The 24,892-nt window shown below is 36.9% G+C and overlaps 1 long non-coding RNA gene and 1 pseudogene across 1 annotated transcript in view; both read left to right on the top strand.

Moving 5' to 3' along the window:
- Window positions 1-13,648, top strand: part of LOC136404473 (uncharacterized) — a 37,159-nt gene extending 23,511 nt beyond the window's left edge. The window contains exon 3 of the long non-coding RNA XR_010751256.1: window positions 13,485-13,648. This is a non-coding gene — a long non-coding RNA (uncharacterized lncRNA). The remainder of the gene's footprint in view (window positions 1-13,484) is intronic.
- On the top strand, window positions 4,012-4,108 carry LOC136404544 (U2 spliceosomal RNA; annotated as a pseudogene).
- Window positions 13,649-24,892: the final 11,244 nt, after the last annotated feature.

Below are 24,892 nucleotides of genomic sequence, written 5' to 3'. Positions count from 1 at the left end.
AAAATTAATGACAAAATTGTATATAAAATCACAGAACTCTTCCCAACTGACAGTCTTATTTATTATTTTTTTTAAAGAAAGGTCTTTATTTATTTATTTATTTATTTTTAGAGAGGAGAGGGAGAGACAGAGAGAAGAGACAGAGAGAGAGAAGGGGGGGAGGAGCTGAAAGCATCAACTCCCATATGTGCCTTGACCAGGCAAGCCCAGGGTTTCGAACCGGCGAACTCAGCATTTCCAGGTTGACGCTTTATCCACTGCGCCACTACAGGCCAGGCCTGACAGTCTTATTATATTGGTAACTTGAAATTGGTTTTGGTGGGAGTTTTTTACACCTTGTAAATTGGCAAATACCACAAGTGAGATTTTTTTTGTTGTTGGTTTGTTTGTTCATTTTGAGAATCAGTTATTAATCATTTACCAGCATACCACTAGTGGTAGGAAACAATCAACAAATAAAATTTTCATGCTCCAGAGATGGAAAAAATCCTTTAAGACAGAGCTTTTTACTTAAAATATGCAAAATAGAAATACCTGCTTGCTTCACTTTTAACTAATACGGCTCTTCTAGTTAGCAAATTATTTCAAATTGAAAGATAGAATTTTTTTTAAATGAAGCAACAAAAAACAAATGATTCAGTGCATTTCAAGCCAAGAAATAAAAGTAGGCTATACTATGAAGAAGACATGACAAAAATATAATTAATATAAATATGTGAGTTAATGTATTGAATATTAACAAAAGAAAGAGTGCATTAACATAGGAAGCTGGTTCAAGTAGGCCTGTAGGCATCTAAGAGAAAATGGTAAAGAAACCTAAATGCCAATAGATTTGCCCTGGTTAATGTAGTAGTGTCTTGTAAAAATGGAAATGTGACCCTGAGGGAAGAGATTAATTAGCAGGCAACAAGAAAATAATAATATAATTAAATGGCTCCCTCTCAGAAAGGAACAGGAATTTGTGGATGGAGAGAGTGCAGAGAAAAAAGTAAGGGAGAAAGAGAAGAGGACATGTCAGTAACAAAGACTGAAAGGTGAAAACAGTCGGATTATCTGAACTGTTCACTCCTCAGTGTCCTCACACATTCAGTAGGAGGCCCTGTAAATGGGGTCTTATTGTTGTTGATTTATTTTTTCTTCCAGAATCCACATCTTCTATATTTGCATAAAAGTCTTATTTTGGAATAATTTCGGTTTTACTATACAGTTATGGAAACAGTACAGAAGGTTTTCACATGTGACACACCCAGTATTCTCTATTACAGTACATTCCATACAACTAATGGACAAATATTGATACAATATTATAAGCAAAGTCCATATATTAATATTTTTTTAATTTTTAATCTCATGTCTTTTTTCTGTTTCAAAATCCCATCCAAGATCCCGTATCACACTTAGTTGTCAGGACTCCTTAGGTTTTTGTTAGCTATAACAATTTTCAAGCTTCCTCTTTTTTGGATATTGACAGTTTTGTGAAATGCTGGTCAAGTATTGTGTAGAATGCTCCTCAATTGGAAACTAATGTTTTTCTCATAATTGGGCTGAGATATGGGTTTTGGAAAGGAAGACCCCAACTGTAAAGTGTCATTTTCATCACATTATATCAAGGATACATATTGTCTGTGTGAATTATCCCTGTTGATGCTAACCTTGATCATCTGGCTAAGGTGATGTTTTTCTACTCAAAAGTTACTTTTCCTTCCTCTGCCAATACTGTATTCTTCGTAAGTCATTATGAGTATCTACATAAATTATTTGGAATTGTTTCTGTGCACAAAAATTACATTTCTTTTTTATTGTATTTATTTTATACTTTTGATTACAATAATACTATTATATTTATTTGGTTACTCAATTTTTTTCAGTTTGACTATTGGGAATTCTTTCAGTAAACTCCTGTGTCTTTTTGGCATATGACCATCAAAATTTTGTTTATTTTGTCTTGCTTTTGTATTATGAGCACTTCCTTACTTTCTGATACTATAAGATGCTCCAGATTTAACTTGCATATTCCCTGCCCAAGTCTTAGAATCGGTTATTTCTCTAAACAGTCTTGGTTCTTTTAGAATTATAGAATTGTGTTAAAAATAAAGACCTGGGCATTGGGTACGCTCATTTCTGCTTGGAGTATTGTTGCTTTTAGGTCCTCTCAGCTGACAGAGCAATGAAATATATGTATGTACACTAACCAGTGTATCTATAAATATGTAAAACTAAATTCCTATGTATCCATCTGTATCAGTATTAAGCTAAACATAAATTTATATTAAAGTTTCCAAGTCTAATCTATTACAATATGAATCATTCTAGCCTTCTCTTTGCTGATCTGTAACCTCCTACTCCAACAGTGAAAAACCTGTCATCCATCTCTTTACTTAATTTTCAATTACAGTGTGCATGTTTACTGGTTTCAGAATTGTTAACCCACACACACATAAGAAACAATATTGTCAATTGATGTGTACAATTGCTTTTGTCTTTGTAAATTTTTAAATTGAATTTATTGGGGTGACATTGGTTAATGAAATTATATAGGTTTCAGGTGTGTAATTCTATAACACAGCCTCTGTTTACTGCATTGTGTGTTCACCACCCAAAGTCAAGTGTCCTTTCCTTCCCTCTTTCCCTTTTCTCCCTCTAACTCCCTTTTCCTCTTGTAATCCCCAGACTGTCTGCGTCTATGAGTGTTTTGTTTTGAGTTTTTCTTTTCTGCTTAACCACCTCACTTTTTTCACCCAGCCCCCCAACAGTTATTTTTTCTTTAGTTTTCCAGATTTCACTCATTTCTAAAGTTCCTTATCTTCCAACTACCTTTAGTGAGATTGTTTCATACATATCTAGTGTAATCAGATTCTTATGTCACGGTCTGTATTCCATCCCAAGATTTCCTGACCTTCTAAAAGATGTTTTAAACTTTGTACATTAAAGTTCGCTTTTTGTGCTATAACATTCTATGGGTTTTGACAAACTCATGGTGACATGTAGCCACAATTTACAATATCATTCAGAAGAGTTGCACCAACTTAAAATTCTCCTGTGCTTCTCCTAATTAATTCTGCCTCCCTTAAACCCATTGGCAACCACTGATCTTTCTACTGTGTGTATAGCTGTGCCTTTTCCAAAATGTTATTTAAATGAAATCATATATTATATAGTTTTTTTTAGAATGACTTCTTTTACTTAGCAGTATACAGTTAAGATTCATTTTTGTCTTTGAATAGATCAACAGTTCATTACACTTTATTGCTGAATAGTATTCCATTTTATGGCTGTACAGCAGTTAGTTTATCCATTCACCTATTGATAGACATCTTAGTTGCTTCTAATTATTGTGATTCTGAATATATATTTATGTACAGGTTTTTGTGGACATAGTTTTCAAATTAATTGAGTAAATACCTACGAGCATAGTTTGCTGATTTTATGGCAAGGTTATGTTTAACTTTGTAAGAAACTACCAAACTGTTTTCCAAAGTTGCTGTGCCATTTTGCATTGAGAGTTCCTATTGCTCTACATCCTTGCCAGCAATTGATATCGTCAGTTTTTTGGATTTCAGCCATTCTAATAGGTATGTATGGGATCTCATTGTTATTTTAATTTGCATCTCCATAATAACAAATAATGTTGAGAATCTTATTACGTTTATTTGCCATTTAAATATCTTCTCTAAACCATGCTTATTTTTAACATAGTCTTTCATTAGAGAGAGTGAAAAATGGTTGAACGGATCTGATGTTTTTTAGTTACAGTCATAGTTTCACCCTAATTTATCCTAACTGATGTTTCCAGGATGCCCCAAATCTCTGTCTGGCTTCTATAGACAGTATATTAGATAACTCGTAATGACTTAATCACTTTAACTAAAATTTGTTTCAGTTTAAAAAGAAATTTTATTTCCAAATATTTAAAGTGGGAAGGAGGCTACTTCATTGTTGTCTCATAGAAGTCCTACAGTAAGTATTTTTCTTTGCTCTTTCTTCAAAAATATTATTCTATATAACTCTAGCATCACTTCTTGGCCTTTTGGCTAAGATCAAGTGTAGGTATCTGTTATTTAACTGTAGCCATATTTCAAATATATGTATTAGAACTGTTTGACCTATATCACAGGTTTTGTTTTATTTGGTGGGTATCAGAATCTTAGAGAGACAAAAAAAGAAACACAGTGATGGAGGCTCATTTAATTTGGATAGGGCCTCAGCAGTGGTAGAACTCAAATAATTTAACAACCTGTTCTCTGCCCTAATGACCATATTAAGTATAAAGAAAATTATATACTGAAGGTAGTTTATTATTTCATGCATTTAATGCTTAAATAAGTACAATAAAAGAGGTACACAAAACTAGAATAAGTAAGAGTTTTAAAATATTGATGAAAAAATATTAAAAAATACCTGACAAAAAACAATAAAATTGTTATTTAAGATATTTCCAATGAGAACTTGTCACCTACGGGTTGACATTTTTTCTCTTTACATTGTATGTTTGTTTACTGAAGTAACAAATGCAAGAGAATGAAATTGTAGTATTTCATCAAAGGTATAATGAGTTTTATGAAATTAATAAATATTACAAGCATAGTTCTGTCAAATTCTCTTCACCTATGGACGGAATAAACATTATTACTACAGGTGCTTAGAATACGCTTTTGCACAGATGAACGTTAAAAGAGTAAGGAATGTAAATTTCTGATTTCCACATTGGGCAGCTACCCAGGCGCCCACCTTAGAGAGAACCCTGATTACAAGTGCCATTTTAACTCAACAAAAAATTAAGTATCGGTTCTACTGAACCCATGCAAACTGGCTGAAAATCCCACCACTGGACCTTAGCCTTTGTGTTTTTATCATGATTCTCAAGTATTTTTTATTTCAACGGAAGTCTGAGAACCATTGTGTTGGTGTTTGGGGATGAGGGCCAATCTAACACCAAGTGAATACAAAATGCACAATCAGCCTGTCTATATATTGGTAATAGCTTCAGGGGCCAAAGCTATATTGCTGCATTCTCTACCTAATATTTCACTGGGTATGTGTGTAAGATTTTTGTCTAAGGTTGAAATTAAACATCAGTAGACTATTTTTACTGTTCAAAATACTATGAAAAACTGGCTTATTCTGCAGAGTTCACCAAAGAAACATTTTTATACCATCTGAACACATCAGACCTGGTTAAATTAAAACTGTTAAAAGATGTACCTCAGAATTTGCATTTTAAAAAGTGCACTTTAACATACAGGGTAGACAATCCATACATCTTTTTAAATTACTGGTTCACTACCCTTCTTTTCAATAAAAATTAAATGGTGGTTATTATTATTTTTTTTTACAACAAAGCATTAACTTAAATTGAGAAGGCCAGATTCAACAATACAGTATTTGATAACCAGAAAGCAACTATTTCTCAGGTATTTTTTCTTTAACAACTCAAGTCTTCATGTGCTTTGTGTCCTTCTAAGCTATAGCTAATATTCAATATAACTTAAGACGGCACAGTTCCATTCCAAAGAAAAACTTCATCACATCAAAACATCATTTGCATATTCATAAGATTCCACCTTCAGGCAGAGACATGAGCTCTTTTTCTTGCAAACTATTACATCAATAGAAACATACAAATAAGCATCAAGAAAAATGCGAATGAGGATATTAAATGAAAAAATGTTCACTCACCAGCATACAGTGTAATATCAGGTGGAGAGTATGCTTGCTTGTATGATTATAAATTTTAAAGTGAAATAATTGTGCTCATTGTTCATATAAATATTTAATCATCATTATTACTAATAACTGCTAATACTGATGATAGTACTTCTGACCAATTATTTGAATTTACTAGAAAATATACCAACATGACTTTTTTGAAAAATACATTTAAATTTTACCAGAGGGGCTATTTTTTTAATCAAAATAACACATCAAGGCATGGTTGAAAACACTTTGCTTTTCAAACATCTCTCCAAACTCAGTTTGAGTTCAATCCAGAAATGAAAATATCAACTGCTTGAGTTTCCTTTGTGAGAAATAATATTATGCTATTCATTTTAGTGGTAATTAATGCTTAACCTTATGAGATATCATATTTTCTTATTTTTTGCTGTAAGGATAATTTTATGATCACTACCAGGCAAATGTAATTTTTTTTATCCTTTTAAGAAATTTAATTTTCTCCTCATAATCTTGTCTTATTTTCAGCATATTCGGATATAACTAAAATTTGTCCTTATCAGATCAGATTGTTTTAGTCTTTCCTCCAAGTTACAAGGAATTTTACACCTCCACTAATACTAATCTTATGAAGCAAGACATATGTGAAAACAATCAACATCTTAAATGGCTTTGATTTGTTTATCACTGAAAGTTTACAAGTACTTCTTTTTTACCTCAGTGAAGCACTGTTACAAGCTAGCATATAGAAAACGTTTTGAAGATACAAATTCCATTAGTGATTTTCAAATCACCTTTTAATTTTTAAGTTGATTTTAGAGAAAAAAGAAGAAAGGGAGAAAGAGAGACAGAGAAAGAAAATCATTAATTTGTTTTTCCATTTAATTATGCATTTCTTGTTTTTTTCTTGTATGTGCCCTGTTTGAGGATAAAACCCACCACCCTGGTATATCAGGATGACTCTCTCATCCAGTGGTTCTCAAACTTTTTGAAGTCAGGGTACATTTAAAATCCTAAAAATAATTGTAGGCCCACTATATACAAATTTCTGAGAAATATGTTATAATAATTAAATCAAATATTAAAGAAAAAATATAAAGTCCAAGCGTGCTTTTATGGTAATTAAATGAAATAAATACAACAAAATTAAATTTATTCTGACATTTAAAAAGATTTTTATGTTACATTTTTTGAGTTATGTTTTTTCAGAATTTATAAAAAAGAGGGGTTAAAAATAAAAAACAGTAATAAAGTTATCTTTTTATATATAGATATATTTTATATATATAAATGTACATTCTATATATATAAATATACATACATAGTAAGATTTAGTAATTAGGCAGGTCCTGGTGCAAATGTGTTGTTTTTTCATTCTTGTGTTTATGAGACACATGAGCCTGATGCAGCCTAGGGATTTCTTCAACGTTTGGGCATATACTTGAAAGGCAAACTCTCATTTTCTTGTCAATGCATTGAAGAATTCTCTTTTTACTCTTAATTGTGTTGAGTGCAGGAAACCCTGGCCATACATATCATCTTAACTTTATACCAAGCAAAGGATAGAAGAAACTTGCTTCCAGTCTTTCCAGAGAACATGGGGGGTAGTGTAAACAATCCAGCACCACAGTTTAACAGAATTTTGCAACCTAATTAGGCAAGTGAGGTGGGGGTTGGGCAGACTGTCAGTTTATAGCCAATTTTCCACACCTCTGTTCCCCAAAAATATAAACTCCAAAAACCTTGTTAGTTTTTTGGTCCCCAACAGGCATATATTTCTCTGGAATACCAGAAGGCACACCTGGAAATCTTCTAGGGCAGTGGTCCCCAACCTTTTTTGGGCCATGGACTGGTTTAATGTCAGAAAATATTTTCAGGGACTGGCCTTTAGGGTGGGATGGATAAATGTATCATGTGACCGAGACAAGCGTCAAGAGTGAGTCTTAGACAGATTTAACAGAGGGAATCTGGTCATTTTTTAAAAATAAAACATCGTTCAGACTTAAATATAAATAAAACAGAAATAATGTAAGTTATTTATTCTTTCTCTGCAGACTGGTACCAAATGGCCCACGGACCAGTACCTGTCCGCGGCCTGGGGGACCACTGTTCTAGGGCACACTAGTGTGCTCTGGTACACACTTTGAGAACCACTGCTCTAACCAAATGAGCCAGGGCTAAATCACCTTTTAAAATCACTTTTTGTGTATAACACTTATGATTATCAATTTACTAATTAAGAACAAAAGAAGTCCCTACAGTTAAGCAAAAAGCATAATCATTCTATTCCATTTCAACAATTCTAAAAGGTCAGTTTGAGGTGAAGTTATCACAGCTTCCATAACCCAAGGCTGCCTGAGGTTGTTGCTGGCTTAAGAAACCAAAAACAGCCTGCTGCAGTTTGCAAAAAGGCTGACTTATGAGGAATACATTATTATTTATTTGTATCTAGTCTGAGAGCTACTTTAACCTTACACTTTAACCTCAGGGACCCCGCTCCCAAGAAGCCAGTTTTGGGATCATCAAAGTTCTTTGGTTATATTTTCACCAAATGTGAGAATAGGTACGTGAGTGTGCGGTGCCCCAACCTTGGCACATGTTAGAGAGTGGCCCAGTGCCTGTCTGCACAGCTTTTGAAAGTAGTTGTCATCAGGTTGCTAACTCTCTCCTTAGCCTCAGAGCAGCTGTACTGACTTTATTCTGTACACAAGTCCCTTGTGAAGCAGCAGAGTGGTTTTATTTATTTATTTACTTGAATTTATTGGGGTGACATTGCTTAATAAAATTACATAGGTTTCAGGTGTATCGTTCCATAATATATCATCTGTACACTGTACCACGTATTCACCACCCCAAGTCAAGTCTTCCATCACCATTTATCCCCTTTTACCCTCCCTACCTCCCCTCCTCCATTTTCCTCCAGTATCACCACATTGTTGTCTGTATTTGTTAGTGGTTTTAACTTTTATTTCTGATTCGTAAACCTTCTGAGATCCCGTTTCTGTATCCCGCACAAGCTACTTTCTCCATTCATGCACAGCAGGTGTGAGTACTACTCACATCTATTAACTAGATGTATTAAAAAGGACTTTAAATTTCCTGCAGCACAAATCAAGAGCAATGCTCTCAATTTTAAGTTCTTATATTCATGCCACAAAAGGTGAGACTATAGACTACATTTATGAAATTCTTATTGTTATTCTCAAATATCAATTTTAAAAGATTTAAATGTACCTGAACTGTAAATATTTTTAAATAAAATAACCAACTCAAAAGATAGATGAAGAAGAAAATATCCGCCTGACCAGGCAGTGGTGCGGTGGACAGAGCATCAGACTGGGACACAGAGTGTGCCAACTCAGGTTGGAAACTCCGGGTTCCTGGCTTGAGAGCCCAAACGTCCCTGGCTTGAAGCCCAAGGTCGCTGGTTTGAGCCCACTGTCACTGACTTGAGCAAGGGATCACTTGCTCTGCTGTAGTCCCCTCCCCCTGGCCAAGGCACAGATGAGAAAGCAATCAATGAACAACTAAGGTGCCACAATGAAGAATTGATGCTTCTTATCTCTCTCCCTTACTGTCTGTCTGTCCCTATCTGTCCCTCTCTCTGACTCTCTGTCTCTGTCAAAAAAAAAAAAAAAGTGGAGGAAATATCTAAAGCTTTCATACGTATTTCAAAGGAAAGTTCTCTAATGAGAATTATTACTGAAAGTGTGTAAGTGTGTTAATGTCTATTTGATCAACCCAGTCATAATACACCACAGGTCTTTCCTGTACATCTTACATTTTTAAGCAAGAATCTGCTTTTTGCTCAACAACTTAATTCTTAATTCATAAAAGCAAAAGAGCTTAAGTAGCAATAAGTAAATTAAAAGTTAACTTTTGAAGAATAGTAGCCATTTTATAAATGAAATGGAGAGAGTAATTTTCACACTTGGGTATCAAAAGACAGGGTCCATATCTGCCACTTGCTTTTATAAAATAAATATTCATTTATGAGGCTTTATTACAACTCTAAAAGTGGGATTCTTTACCCCCCAGCTTTGAAAAACACCAACTTTGGGTGGTCTAAGAAGCACATTAAAAGGTTTTTGGTATTCTGGTGTCAGAAAGAGAATAAGTAGTTGAAGAGAATATGTTTTCTCTTCAAAATGTCTGTTATTAATTATTCATTAGCTCCCCAAAGTTTCTCTTTTGACTTACATAACTTGAACTTGTTGTCTCTATAACTGTACTCAGTCATGTATCAATATTTGTTCAACAATTATAACAAATATACCACACCAAAGCAAGATGTTAATAATAAGGGCAACAGTGGCAGGAAGGGAGGAGTTTGTTTTCTGTATAATTTTTCTGTAAACATAAAACTTCTCTAAAAAATGAAGTCTATATTTTTAAAAGTATACTCAGAATTCCCTGGCCTGCTGCCTTTGCGTTCTGCACACAGTGATGTCCCAGAATTGTTTTCCACTGCTTCTTTAGGCATGAACTTCCAAATTTATTCTTAGCTAAAATTTCCTCCCCTATCTTGGATAGTAACATGGATATCATGATACTTCCTTTGTAGCAGTATTAAGTATCCTCCAAAGCTATGCTAAGACAGGGTTAAAATGTGATACTCTTTCAATCTTAACATCAAGTATATTTCTGCCAAACACTGCCAAAAACACAATCTAATAAGGATGTGATCAAGTTGTAGCTCTCTGACATTTTCTGAATATAATGATTGGTCAAAAATAAAGACTTGTGGAAAGAATGAAGTAAGAATACACCCAAAATGTTTGTAAATAATTCTTTATTATTTTTCCTTTGTTTTGGCTTTGCATATTCAAAAGAATATAGCAGTTACATTTAGTTGGAATACTTTTTGATTAAGTAGTATATCAATATCCTGGGGTACAAATAGCTCTAGCTGAGAGCAAACAAAGGCTTCTGGGTGCTCCGTAGTGCAGAAACAATACAGTTATCATAAATTTCACTTCTAACAAAAGACATCAGGGTTAACAAAATTGTTTAATTTGCTTAGGCAGGATGAACCTTGTGCCTCTGCAAATTATTTTATGAGCTTTATGTTGAATAATGCTGTAGAGAGATACTTTTTTTCTCCATTTATACCCAAGAAGGAGTTAGCTTCTAGTTTATTTCAAGTACAGAATATATGTGAAAAAGTGCCTGCAAATTAGAGGAATTATTGTAACACAAGTCTGCCCTAAGACATACAGACTCTCAAGTTAAACAGGAATTACATTCTTTAGCTAACAGATTTAGGGAATGTAATGAAATTTTGCTCGTGGGTAGTAAGGATAGACTGCATAGTCTATTTCAGTGGAGAATCAGAAAAAGTAGAAGACACTGTTGAGAAAGAACAATGAAGTAGGAGTCAGAAGCCCTCTCTGACCTTGAGTACTTGACTTCTCTAAACTTCAGTTTCTTTATCTATAAAGTAGTAATTCTAGGCCATATTATTACAGGGTCAAATTATATCATAGATGTAAATGTGTTTTATGCCTTTCAAAGCACTATATTATTTTAAAATGTTATTATAAAAGAGGCAGGGGCTCTCCTCCCAAGGCATGTGAAATAAGATGAAGGGAAAATTCTATGATCTAGTATAAGCTCTGTTAATGGAGAAAGTCCTTACTAAGCATCTCTATAAACCCAGGTAAATGTTCTGGGAACTGTCTTAGGGAAGGTGTGTAGAACAGAGATTCTCAACCAAGGTACACATGAGAATCACCCAATTCTGATAAAATAGTAATGCCAGGATCCCATCCAGCTTAGATAGTTAATATAACAGAGTTCACAAATGACTTTCAGGAATGCCTTTGCTTCAGAATCACTAGTCTAGAGCACAGGTCAGCAAACATTTTCTATAAGAGCCAGATAGTAAATATTTTAACTTTTTCAGCCACATTTGTCTTATCTTCTTTGCTGTTTTTCTTATAACTCCTTACAAAGTATAATTATGTTAATCAGTGCCATCCTAATAAATTCAATTTTAAAAATGTAATGAATATTCTTAAGTCCCCAGCCATATAAAACCAGGCCAGGGGTGGAATTAGACCAGAGAATCAAAGGGCTCACATCATAGTTTGTAAATTAATACATGAAACATTTACAATATATTATAACTATATGGATACTGTGAAATCCTCAATTATAAAGCCTTGTCATATTTATTTTTGTATTCCTGAAACCCAGCACGTTTCCTGGAACATTGTAGTCACTCAGTAATTGCTGGATGGATGAATGAAAGAGAGAAGTTCTTTTAAGAAAGACAAATATTAGAAACTATAGCATTTGCAAAATCTAGCCAATGATAAGGGATATAATACTTTCCTAGTGAATTTTATCAATACAAACAATAAAAAAGACAACACCAAAATCCCTCAAAAGCTCTACTTGCTTAATACTACTAGTATTTATTGACATTTATTATGTTCAACAGATATTGGCAAATAATCGATTTTATTTGTTGTTTGGAAGAAGCCTAGTTTTGAACATGCTTTTTTGTGGTACTTGTAAAAAGGATGCTCATTTCTTGGGTGCAATACTTAGGGAAATTTTTGTGAAGACCATGTCTAGGGATGGGAATGACAATAATATACTTTCAAAACATTTACTGCCTAACATGAGTGATGTACTCAAGGCTCTGGTTAGTACCAGATATACATACTAAAGTCTTTAAATGTAACTAGTCACATAAATACATCGCTTAATTCTAAGCTATTAAAACTGAATAAGAACATGGTGGTACCACATTTTCTTTATCCAATCTTCTATTGAATGGCATTTTGGTTGTTTCCATGTCTTGGCCACTGTGAACAATGTTGTGATGGAATACTACTCAGCCATAAGAAATGATGACATAGGATCATTTACAACAATATGGATGAAACTTAATAACATTATACTGAGTGAAATAAATAAATCAGAAAAAAACTAAGAACTGTATAATTCCATACATAGGTGGGAACACAAATTGAGACTCATGGACATAGATAAGAGTGCAGTGGTTACCAGGGGGAGGAGAAGGGAGGAGTATAAAGAAAACCAAATAAAAGGTAATGGAGGACAATTTGACTTTGGGTGATGGGTATACAACATAATCAAATGTCAGAATGATCTAGAGATGTTTTCTCTGAATCTATGTACTCTAATTGATCAATGTCACCTCGTTAAAATTAACTGTCTAAATAAAAAAAAAATTTAAAGTAAAAAGAAAAAAAGAACATGGTGGTGAATTGTGACATATTACAGTGGATTCATAGTCATCTAATGTGACAGAGACAGAGGGAGGGACAGATAGGGACAGAACAGGAAGGAAGAGAGATGAGAAGCATCAATTTTTTGTTGCAGCTCCTTAGTTGTTCATTGATTGCTTTCTTATATGTACCTTCACCAAGGGACTACAACAGACCGAGTGACCCCTTGTTCAAGCCAGCAACCTTGGGCACAAGCTGAGGAGCCTTGCTCAAACCAGATGAGTCTGCACTCAACCTGGTGACCTCGGGGTTTCAAACCTGGGTCCTTCCTGTTCCAGTCCAACGCTCTATCAACTGTGCCACCACCTGGTCAGGCTACAATAGGTCTTTTAAAAAATTAGTTTATTTCCCAGCTCCATTGCAGTACAATTGACAAATAAAAATTATATATATTTACAGAGGATACAATGTTTTATGTAAAAATTGTAAAATGATTACCACAATCAAGCTAATTAACATACCTGTCATTTTACCTAGTTATCTATTTTGTGTGTGTGGTGAGAACATTTAATATCTCAGTAAATTTCAAGTATAACATGTTCTTAAATATAGGTAACAGGAGAGACAAGATGGCGCTGGAGTAGGCGGACGTACCAACATCTACCTCCCAGAACCAAAGTGGAATACAAACTAATATTTGGAACTATCATCTGGAAAAACCAACATTGGACTAAACTAAGAGGACTCTTCAACCAAGGAACACTGAAGAAGCCACACCGAGACTGGTAGGAAAAGCGGGAATGCGGAGAGGGCTGCCCAGCTCCCTGGAGCGAACGGCAGCATGGAGAGACTCGTGTAGCGGGAAGTGAGTTTAGCAGAGGGTAAAAGGTCCTGAGCCCCAGGAACAAAGCCCCAGCCTGCAGCCCCAGAGCCCAGAAGAGGTGTAAGGACAGTATTTAGCTAGAAATAAGTCAGGATACTGTTTGTGAGAAAGAGTCTGATTTCTCAGACCCAGGATCCTTCTTAAAGGGACCGCACAGAACATCTCTCTCAAAAACAATCAGCCGGGGCTCCTGGGGATGGAGGGAGAGGGGAGAGGACCAGAGTGACAGGAAGAGAGTATAATCTGGGAGGCACAGGGAGAAACATTTTGGGAGATAGCCACCCTAACCCCTGGGACGAGTCACTCCCCAAAGCTGAAGTGAATATTTTCCCCGGAAACAGCAATACCAGCAAAGGGAAGCAGGACAGCAGCCAAACAAGCTCCCCCGCAGCACTCAGAGCAGAGTTGTATAGAAGGAGGGAGCTTTTGGGTTTACAGCAGTGAGTCTTAGGGTCCGAGCTGCAACGCCCCCTCCCACGTGGCTGAGGGCTCGCTGGAGGGCCGGCAGCAGCGGGAGACAAAAGCACGGTTCTGCTGGCAGGGGCGGAAGCCAGGTGGCCACCACTGGGCTCAGGTGTGAGCTCAATCTTGCCTGGCTGGGGGAAGGGGGCATGCAAAAGCGGTCAAACCCAGCTGCTGGCAGCCTGTAATCCAGTCTGCGGGAGAAGGGCAGGAACCCTGGGAAGGGTGTAGACAAGCCCCGGGGCAAGGGCAGAGGAGCACAGCCTTGCCCCGCCCGTGCAACCCAGGCTTGCGGTCTGACGTGGTAGCCGGCTCCTCCCGTGGGCGGTGGAGCCAAAAGCCCAGAAGAGGCAGAGTTCCACTACTGAGATGAGCTTGGGCACGCATTCTTGCCAGGTGGTAGAGCCAAGGCTAGCAGCCGTTCCTCGAGCGGGCTCCTCTTGCAAGGGCAGGGCGAAAGACTTGAAACAGGCAGAGACCCGCAACTGAGCAAAGGTGCTCGCCAGTGCCCTCAGGACCGAGCATACGTCACACATGGGGGCAGGGCAAAGGCCAAGGACACCAATGCTTGTACACCCGAGCACATGATCACAGCCACTCCCATGAAGAGAAAATGCGGAGGCAGAGAAATACAACACAAATAAACCAAGAGAAATCCCCAGAAAAGGACCTAAGTGAATCAGATATAACCAAATTACCTGATGCAGAGTTTAAAATAATGATTGTTAGGATGCTCAAAGATATTAGAACAACCATAGATGGCCATTATGAAAACCTAAATAAAGAGATAACAAATATAAAAAAGGACATTGAAATAATAAAAAAGAATCAGTCAAAAATGACAAATACAATATCTGAAATAAAGAATACAATGGAAGGAATTAAAAGCAAGATGGATGAAGCAGAGAATCGAATCAGCGAGTTAGAGGACACAATAAATAAAGGCATGGAAGCAGAGCAGAAAAAAGAAAAGAGACTCAAAAAGTCTGAGGAAACTCTAAGAGAGCTCTGTGACAACATGAAGAGAAACAACATCCACATCATAGGGGTTCCTGAAGAAGAAGAGAAAGAACAAGGGATAGAGACTTTGTTCAAACAAATCATAGCAGAAAACTTCCCCCAATTAAGGCAGGAAAACATTGCACATGTTCAGGAAGCACAGAGAACTCCATTAAGGAGAAACCCAAAGAAACCAACACCAAGACACATCATAATTAAAATACCAAAGCTAAGTGATAAAGAGAAAATATTAAAAGCTGCTAGAGAAAAAAAGACTATCACCTACAAAGGAGCCCCCATAAGGATGACTTCTGACTTCTCAACAGAAACACTTGAGGCCAGAAGGGAATGGCAAGAAATATTCAAAGTAATGCAGAACAAGAAACTACAACCAAGACTACTTTATCCAGCAAGGCTATCATTTAAAATTGAAGGAGAAATAAAAAGCTTTACAGACAAAAAAAAAAAACTCAAGGAATTCACTGCAACCAAACCAAGGCTGCAAGAAATGCTAAGGGACCTGTTGTAAACAGATCAAAGGAAAAAAAGAATACAAGAAAAGAGAAATACAGTTTTAAAGAAAAAAAAAATGGCAATAAACAATTACATATCAGTAATAACCTTAAATGTTAATGGATTTAATGATCCAATCAAGAGACATAGGGTAGCTGCGTGGATAAGAAAACAGGACCCATACATATGCTGTCTACAAGAGACACACCTTAAATCAAAAGATGCACACAGACTGAAGATAAAAGGATGGAAAAAAATATTTCATGCAAATGGAAATGAAAAAAAAGCTGAAATAGCAATACTTATATCAGACAAAATGGACTTTAAAACCAAGACCATAGTTAGAGATAAAGAAGGTCACTACATAATGATAAAGGGAGAAATCCAAAAGGAAGATATAACCATTATAAATATCTACGCACCTATTATAGGAGCACCTAAATATATAAAGCAGACTTTGATGGACTTAAAGGCCGAGATCAACAGCAATACTATAATAGTAGGGGATTTCAATACCCCATTAACATCATTAGATAGATCCTCAAGAAAGAAAATTAACAAAGAAACAGCAGACTTAAAGGACATATTAGATCAACTCGATTTAATAGATATCTTCAGAACCTTTCACCCTAAAACAGCAGCATATACATTCTTTTCAAGTTCGCATGGTACATTCTCTAGAATAGACCACATGTTAGGGCACAAAAGTGGTCTCAACAAATTTAAGAAGATTGAAATCATATCGAGCACTTTCTCTGATCACAATGGCATGAAACTAGAAATCAACCACAATAGAAAAATTGAAAAACATTTAAACACTTGGAAACTAAATAGCATGTTATTAAATAACGAATGGGTTAACATTGAGATCAAAGAAGAAATTAAAAAATTCCTAGAAACAAACGATAATGAGCATGCATCAACTCAAAATTTATGGGACACAGCAAAAGCAGTCCTGAGAGGGAAGTTTATAGCATTACAGGCACACCTCAAGAAGCTAGAAAAAGCTCAAATAAACAACTTAACCCTGCATCTCAAAGAACTAGAAAAAGAACAGCAAGTAAAGCCCAGAGCTAGTAGAAGGAAGGAAATAATAAAGATCAGAGCAGAAATAAATGACATAGAGGCTAAAGAAACAATACAGAGGATCAATGAAACCAGGAGATGGTTCTTTGAAAACGTAAACAAGATCGATGAACCTTTAACGAGACTCATCAAGAAAAAAAGAGAGAGGACTCAAATAAATAAAATTAGAAACGAGAGTGGAGAAATAACAACTGACACAACAGAAATATAAAATATTGTAAGAATATACTATGAAGAACGGTATGCCAAAAAACTAGACAACCTAGATGAAATGGACAAATTCCTTGAATCATATAATCTTCCAAAAATCAATCAGGAAGAATCAGAAAACCTAAACAGACCAATTACAACAAATGAGATTGAAACAGCTATCAAAAAACTCCCAAAAAAGAAAAGTCCTGGGCCTGATGGCTTCACAAGTGAATTCTACCAAGTATTCAAAGAAGAACTAACTTCTATCCTTCTCAAACTATTTCAAAAATTTCAAGAGGAAGGAAGACTTCCAAACTCCTTTTATGAGGCAAGCATAATTCTGATTCCAAAACCAGGAAAAGACAACACAAAAAAAGAAAATTATAGGCCAATATCCCTGATGAACTTAGATGCAAAAATCCTCAACAAAATATTAGCAAACCGGACCCAGCAATATATGAAAAAAATCATACACCATGATCAAGTGGGATTTTTTCTTGGGAGGCAAGGCTGGTACAATATTCGCAAATCAATCAATGTGATTCATCACATAAACAAAAGAAAGGAGAAAAACCACATGATAATTTCAATAGATGCAGAAAAAGCATTTGATAAAGTCCAGCACCCATTCATGATCAAAACTCTCAGCAGAGTGGGAATACAGGGAACATACCTCAACATGATAAAGACCATCTATGAGAAACCCACAGCCAACATCATACTCAATGGGCAAAAATTAAAAGCAATCCCCTTAAGATCAGGAACAAGGCAGGGGTGCCCCCTTTCACCACTCTTATTCAACATAGTTCTGGAAGTCCTAGCCACAGCAATCAGACAAGAAAAAGAAATAAAAGGCATCCAAATTGGAAAAAAATAAGTAAAACTATCATTATTTGCAGATGATATGATATTGTACATAGAAAACCCTAAAGTCTCAGTCAAAAAACTACTAGACCTGATAAATGAATTCGGCAATATGGCAGGATATAAAATCAATACTCAGAAATCAGAGGCATTTTTATACACTAATAATGAACTGTCAGAAAGAGAAATCAAGGAATCAATCCCCTTTACCATTGCAACCAAAAAAATAAAGTACCTAGGAATAAATCTAACCAAGGAGATTAAAGATTTGTACTCAGAAAATTATAAAACATTGATAAAAGAAATCAGGGAAGATATGAATAAGTGGAGGCATATACCGTGCTCATGGTTAGGAAGAACAAACATCATTAAAATGTCTATATTACCCAAAGCAATTTATAAATTCAATGCAATACCGATTAAAATACCAATGACTTACTTCAAAGATATAGAACACATATTCCAAAAATTTATATGGAACCAAAAGAGAACACGAATAGCCTCAGCAATCTTGAAAAGGAAGAATAAAGCAGGAGGGATCACACTTCCGGATATCAAGTTATATTATAAGGCCACTGTACTCAAAACAGCATGGTACTGGCATAAGAACAGGAACATAGATCAATGGAACAGAACAGAGAACCCAGAAATAAACCCACAGCTCTATGGATAACTGATATTTGACAAAGGAGGTAAGGAAATACAATGGAGTAAAGATAACCTCTTCAACAAATGGTGTTGGGAAAATTGGACAGCTACCTGCAAAAAAAAATGAAACTAGACTACCAACTTACACCACTCACAAAAATAAACTCAAAATGGGTAAAAGACTTAAATGTAAGCCGTGAAACCATAAGTATCTTAGAAGAAAACATAGGCAGTAAGCTCTCTGACATCTCTCGCAGCAATATATTTGCTGATTTGTCTCCATAGGCAAGTGAAATAAAAGACAGAATAAACAAATGGGACTTTATCAAACTAAAAAGCTTCTGCACAGCTAAAGACAATAAGAACAGAATAAAAAGACAAACTACACAATGGGAGAACATATTTGACATTGCGTCTGATAAGGGATTAATAACCAAAATTTATAAAGAACTTGTAAAACTTAATACCAGAAAGACAAACAATCTAATCCAAAAATGGACAAAAGAAATGAATAGACACTTCTCCAAAGAGGACACACAGATGGCCAAAAGGCATATGAAAAAATGTTCAACATCACTAATGATTAGAGAAATGCAAATTAAAACCACAATGAGATATCACCTCACACCAGTCAGAATGGCGCTCATCAATAAAACAACACAGAATAAGTGCTGGCGAGGATGTGGAGAAAAGGGAACCCTCCTGCACTGCTGGTGGGAATGCAGACTGGTGCAGCCACTGTGGAAAACAGTATGGAGATTCCTCAAGAAATTAAAAATCGAACTGTCTTTTGACCCAGCCATACCGCTGTTAGGAATATACCCCAAGAACACCATAGCACTGTTTGAAAAGAAGAAATGTACCCCCATGTTTATGGCAGCATTGTTCACAATAGCAAAGATCTGGAAACAGCCCAAGTGTCCGTCAGAGGACGAGTGGATTAAAAAGCTTTGGTATATATATACTATGGAATACTACTCAGCAATAAGAAATGATGACATAGGATCTTTTACAACAACATGGATGGGCCTTGATAACATTATACTGAGCGAAAGAAGTAAATCAGAAAAAACTAAGAACTATATGATTCCATACATAGGTGGGACATAAAGATGAGACTCAAAGACATGGACAACAGGGTTGGGGTTACAGGGTGGGGGGAGGAGAGGGAGGGGGGTTGGGGGAAGGGAGGGGCACAAAGATCATGGCTTTTCAGCATTTGCCATATACCCCCTTTAATCTATAGACAGACAGCAAATATCTACTTATGGTGTTTCCACTATAAAGACTGCTGTCTTAGGGACAAATGCTGATGAACTATTTCAGCAGTTCCTCCTTCTCCAAAGACTTATATGTCAACATAGAGCTCCATGTTTCATAGGACATACTCAAGCTCACTCCATGCTCCCTGGAGCTTTAACACAAAGGAATGCCCTTTTTTTTTTAATCTTTTTGTTGTTGTATTTTTCTTTTATTTATTTGTTTTTTGTATTTTTCTGAAGATGGAAATGGGGTGGCGGTCAGACAGACTCCCGCATGCGCCTGACCGGATACACCTGGCATGCCTACCGGGAGGGAATGCTCTGCCTATCTGGGGTGGAGGCTATGGGGCCATCCTTAGTGCCCGGGGTGGCTTTGCTCCGGTGGAGCCTTGGCTGTGGGAGGGGAGGAGAGAGGCGGAGAGGAGGTAGAGGGGGAGGGGTGGGGAGGTAGATGGGCACTTCTCCTGTGTGCTCTGGCCCAGGAATCCTGCATGCCAGGCCGATGCTCTGCCGCTGAGCCAACCGGCCAGGGCCTAGGAATGCCCTTGTTGATCAAGCTACCCAAAAGAAAATTATATGGAGCAACCATGACAGACTGAGCAAGTCAGTCTCATACTATTCATCACCAGAACGCTGCAGCCCAGTGTAAACAGTTTCAACTTTCTCGGGAAGCAGCATGGCAGATTGAGAAATCCTGTCCAAGGGGTCCTATACTGCCCCCTCATTTGGAGTTAACCCTCAAGGACCCCTACCAGGACAACTTTGGCAGATGGATGTTACTCATATACCTTCATTTGGCAAACAGTCGTATGTCCACATTACAGTGGCTTCATATTCTGGATCTATAGTAACCTCTGTCAGAACAGGAGAGGCTGCTAAGCATGCTATAGCTCATGGTCTGTATGCATTGTTCTATTATTGGATTTCCTAAACTGGCTTAACTGAAAATGCTCCTGCATATGGAGCAAAAGCATTTACTGTATTTTGTCATGCTTACAATCTTTAAAGTTAAGGTATTATTAAAGTGTACTCAGCAAACATTTTAAGGTCAATTTAAAAAAAAAAAATTAAAAGGGGGTAGTCATATCCTGGAACTCCTACGGGTCTACCATATCATGCTTTTTACTTAAAAAAAAATATTTTGTTTTTACATTTCTTTTGAAGGCTGATGAACAGGAGACACCAAATCTTTTTCACCTGCAAACTACTACCTTCTTTATTAGATCCAGCTAATAACACTGTTTTGTCTTTTTCCAAATAGCTCCAGATATATGGAAAAGATTTATATAGGTGGATGGGGATTCTCAAACCCCTCAGCGAGATCTTCTGAGCATGGCTTTTAAGATACCTAGAGGCAGAAAAAGCCCAATAGAGATCAGGGGAACTACCAGCTTTTAGGATATGCCCTTAAAGGCTCCAACACCTCAAAGGGGTCTCCTAGGATGCCATCTGGGTCCTACTTCAATAGTGGAAAGGAAGGTCATTAAGCTAAAGCCTGCCAGACTTACATGCCTCTACTGTGAGGAAACAGGGACACTGGAAGGTAGGCTTCCCCCTCACTCCTCTAAGGGAGGGTTCAGTCTCTTCCAGCCCTGCTCCAGCCACCTATGACCTAACCTTGCCCAGAAAGCTGGGGTTTGTCACTGAAGGCTGAAGGTGCCCAGGGCTGTTGGCCCCATCTACGACACTGTGGACGAGCCCAGGGTATTTGTTCCAAGAAGCAGGTAAGCTGATCTCATTTGCACAAGGGCCACTTAACTCTGTTTGGCCTGAATAGTCAGGTTTTTTATTCTTCCCTCAAAGATCTCTGTTGTGGGTGTTGATAGTCCTATTTTTCTGCTGCTTTTCTTAATATATAGTGTTTCCTTTATCCCTCCTATCTCAATGCCCCACTCATATTTCAGGCTGGGACCTACTCCTAATTTAGAGCTCTCTTTCCCCCTTTTGCCAACTTCTATTATGAATCTACCTTTGCCACCCAGCTTAGTGTATCCCAAGGTTCTCTTTACCATGCCACAGTCGCAGAGCTCCAGGGAAAAGCACCCTGGTCTCATCTCTCCAGGCAGAGGAGAACAGAAGCTCCATATCCACACATGCTGCAAATGGCTTCTCCAGTCTACCTGAATCATTACCAGCTAGAAGCAGCAGTCACTGGGACTTGGACATGAGCTGCAAAGTATAGAATGGTGACAACAATTCCAGTGCCATGCGGACTTTTCCTGGATGTGGACTTTTCCTGGACTCCTGCTCCCTGTGACAGATCCTACAGACTGAACTGTTGTTGGGTTGCATTTTTCAGGGATTTGACATGGTGATGGGCCCAACTTGGACTTGGTGAACATGTTAAGGACACTACTCTTTTATGGATTCTTGCTGTATTGGCCAAGAGTTTGCTTAAAGGCTTTTAATCACTGTAAAAAAAAAAAAATAGAAGGCTGGATAAAGAAGATGTGGCACATATACACCATGGTATACTAGTCAGCTAGAAGAAATGATGACATCGGATCACTTATAGCAGATTGGTGGAATCTTGATAACATTATGCGGAGCGAAATAAGCAAATCAGAAAAAAACAAGAACTGCAGGATTCCATACATTGGTGGGACATAAAAGTGAGACTAAGAGACATGGACAGGAGTGTGGTGGTTACGGGGGGTGGGGGAGGGGGAGGGGTACAAAGAAAACTGGATAGAGGGTGACGGAGGACGATCTCTCTTTGGGTGATGGGTATGCAACAGAACTAAATGACAAAATAACCTGGAAATGTTTTCTTTGAATATATGTACCCTGATTTATTGATGTCACCCCATTTAAATAAAAATTTATTTATTAAAAAAAATATATATATATAGGTAACATGCTGTATATTAAATCTCCAGAAGTTATTCACCCTGCATACCCTAAACTTTGTATTGTTTCATTAACCTCTTCCCATCTACCTCAGTGGTCCCCAACCTTTTTTGGGTCATGGACCAGTTTAATGTCAGAAAATATTTTCACGGACCAGCCTTTAGGGTGGGACGGATAAATGTATCACGTGACTGAGACAAGCGTCAAGAGTGAGTCTTAGACAGATGTAACAGAGGGAATCTGGTCATTTTTTAAAAATAAACATTGTTCAGACTTAAATATAAATAAAACAGAAATAATGTAAGTTATTTATTCTTTCTCTGAGGACCGGTACCAAATGGCCCATGGACCGGTACCCATCCGCAGCCCGGGGGTTGGGGACCACTAATCTACCTCATACCTCAGCCCCTGGCAACCATCATTCTGCTCTCTGCTTCTATGAGTTCAACTTTTTTAGATCCCACATATCTATGATATCATTCAGTACTTGTCTCTCTGTGTCTGGATTATTTCACCCATTATAATGTCCTCCAGGTTCTTTCATACTGTCACAAATGACAGGATTTCAGTCTTATTTTAAGACTGAATAATATTCCATTGTACATATATACTACATTTTTTTTCTATTCATCTGTGGACAAACACTGGCCATAGGTTTTTATTTCCTTTTAATGGCTATTGTGATTAATGCCACAATGAAGATAGGAATGTAGGTACTTTTTTAGATACTGATTTCAATATTTGGATACATACCCAGGAGTGGAATTTTTGGCTCATATAGTATTTTTAACTTTTAAGGAAACTTTATACTCTTTTCGTATTATAATTAGTAATGTCTGTACTAATTTACATTTCCACCTACAGTGTATATGGGTTTCCTTTCCTTTAAATCAGGGGTCTCAAACTCGCGGCCCGTGGGCCGCATGCGGCCCGACGAACAATTTTGTACTGATTTTTTTTTGTTTTCAACTGCAGTGAGAAAAGTGTTGCGTAACAGTTGCCTTTTGTAGACCTAGTGCGGCCCGCCAAACGGCTGTGATCTTGCTCTGCGGCCCACATGCTGAGTTGAGTTTGAGACCCCTGCTTTAAATCATTGCCAATATTTGTTCTTTTGTCTTTTTTATAGTAGCTATTTTAATGGGTTTGAGATAATATCTCATGGTTCTGATTTTTATTTTCCTGACGATTAGTGATGGTGAAAAAATTTTAACATACATGTTAGCCATTTGTATGTCTTTTGAGAAACGGCTATTCAAGTTCTTTGTCCATTCTTTAATCAGGTTATTAGTTTTCTTGCAATTGAATTGTTTGAGTTTCTTATATATTGTGGATATTAACCTCTTATTAGATGTATGGTTTGCAAATATATCCTCCCATTCCATAGATTGCCTTTTTACTCTGTTGATTGTTTTCCTTTGCTGTGTGGACGCTTTTAACCATTTGCTTATTATCGTTGCCTGTGCTTTTGAGATTATATTAAAAAAAAAATCATTGCCCAGAAAATAGGTCTGTTTTATGTAGCTCTATCTTTTGGCCTTCTGGACATAAAGGTCTGATATCTTATTTTATATCAAATGAGTGTCCACCTTCTTGATCTAATTTCTCCTTTGACTGCTTTCTCAGGTGGGGTGCACTGTCTTCCTCAATAAATCTCTTCAGTAGTTTCATAGCTCACATTGCCTAGATCTCCCTTACTCCATCATACAGAACAACATTTATCTGGGCATTTGTCTACCACTCTTTAATTCATATGAACATTTCTTTTTGAATTACTGCAGTAGCCTTTGAACAATCTATTTCCAAGATCAGCTAGACCAATTTCTCATGTTCCTTGATTATACCATGTTTATCCTGCTTTGCGGCTCTCTACCCCCTGGTTCCCATCTCAAATGCTCCCTAAATTTACTTAATAATATCAGCTTAGATATTGATAATGATGAACTTTACCTGAACCCTCTGCCCCAGGACAAGGTTTCCTGCCAAGAACCAGTCTTCCTCTTCTTAGATAAGACTCACTGATGCCCTCCTTGTTTACCTATGACAACAGCAGACACAAACACTTCCCTTCCCATCTTTGTCTCATAAATGATTAGCTAAACTGTTTGTCCCCACTGACCAATCTGAACATAATGCCTGACTTGACCAAACTCTTCTCAGGCTTCTCTCTCTTCCCCAGGTACCTGAACTTTGCTCCACCCTTGGGCTTTGGAACAAAACAATCCCTCCTTAACAGCCGCTCTAGATGATTAGCTGACCCCAAG

The sequence above is a fragment of the Saccopteryx leptura genome, chromosome 4, assembly GCF_036850995.1.
Source record: "Saccopteryx leptura isolate mSacLep1 chromosome 4, mSacLep1_pri_phased_curated, whole genome shotgun sequence".
NCBI lineage: Eukaryota > Metazoa > Chordata > Mammalia > Chiroptera > Emballonuridae > Saccopteryx > Saccopteryx leptura.
Note: the sequence above shows the minus strand (reverse complement) of the source record. Positions and strands in the feature narration are given on the sequence as shown.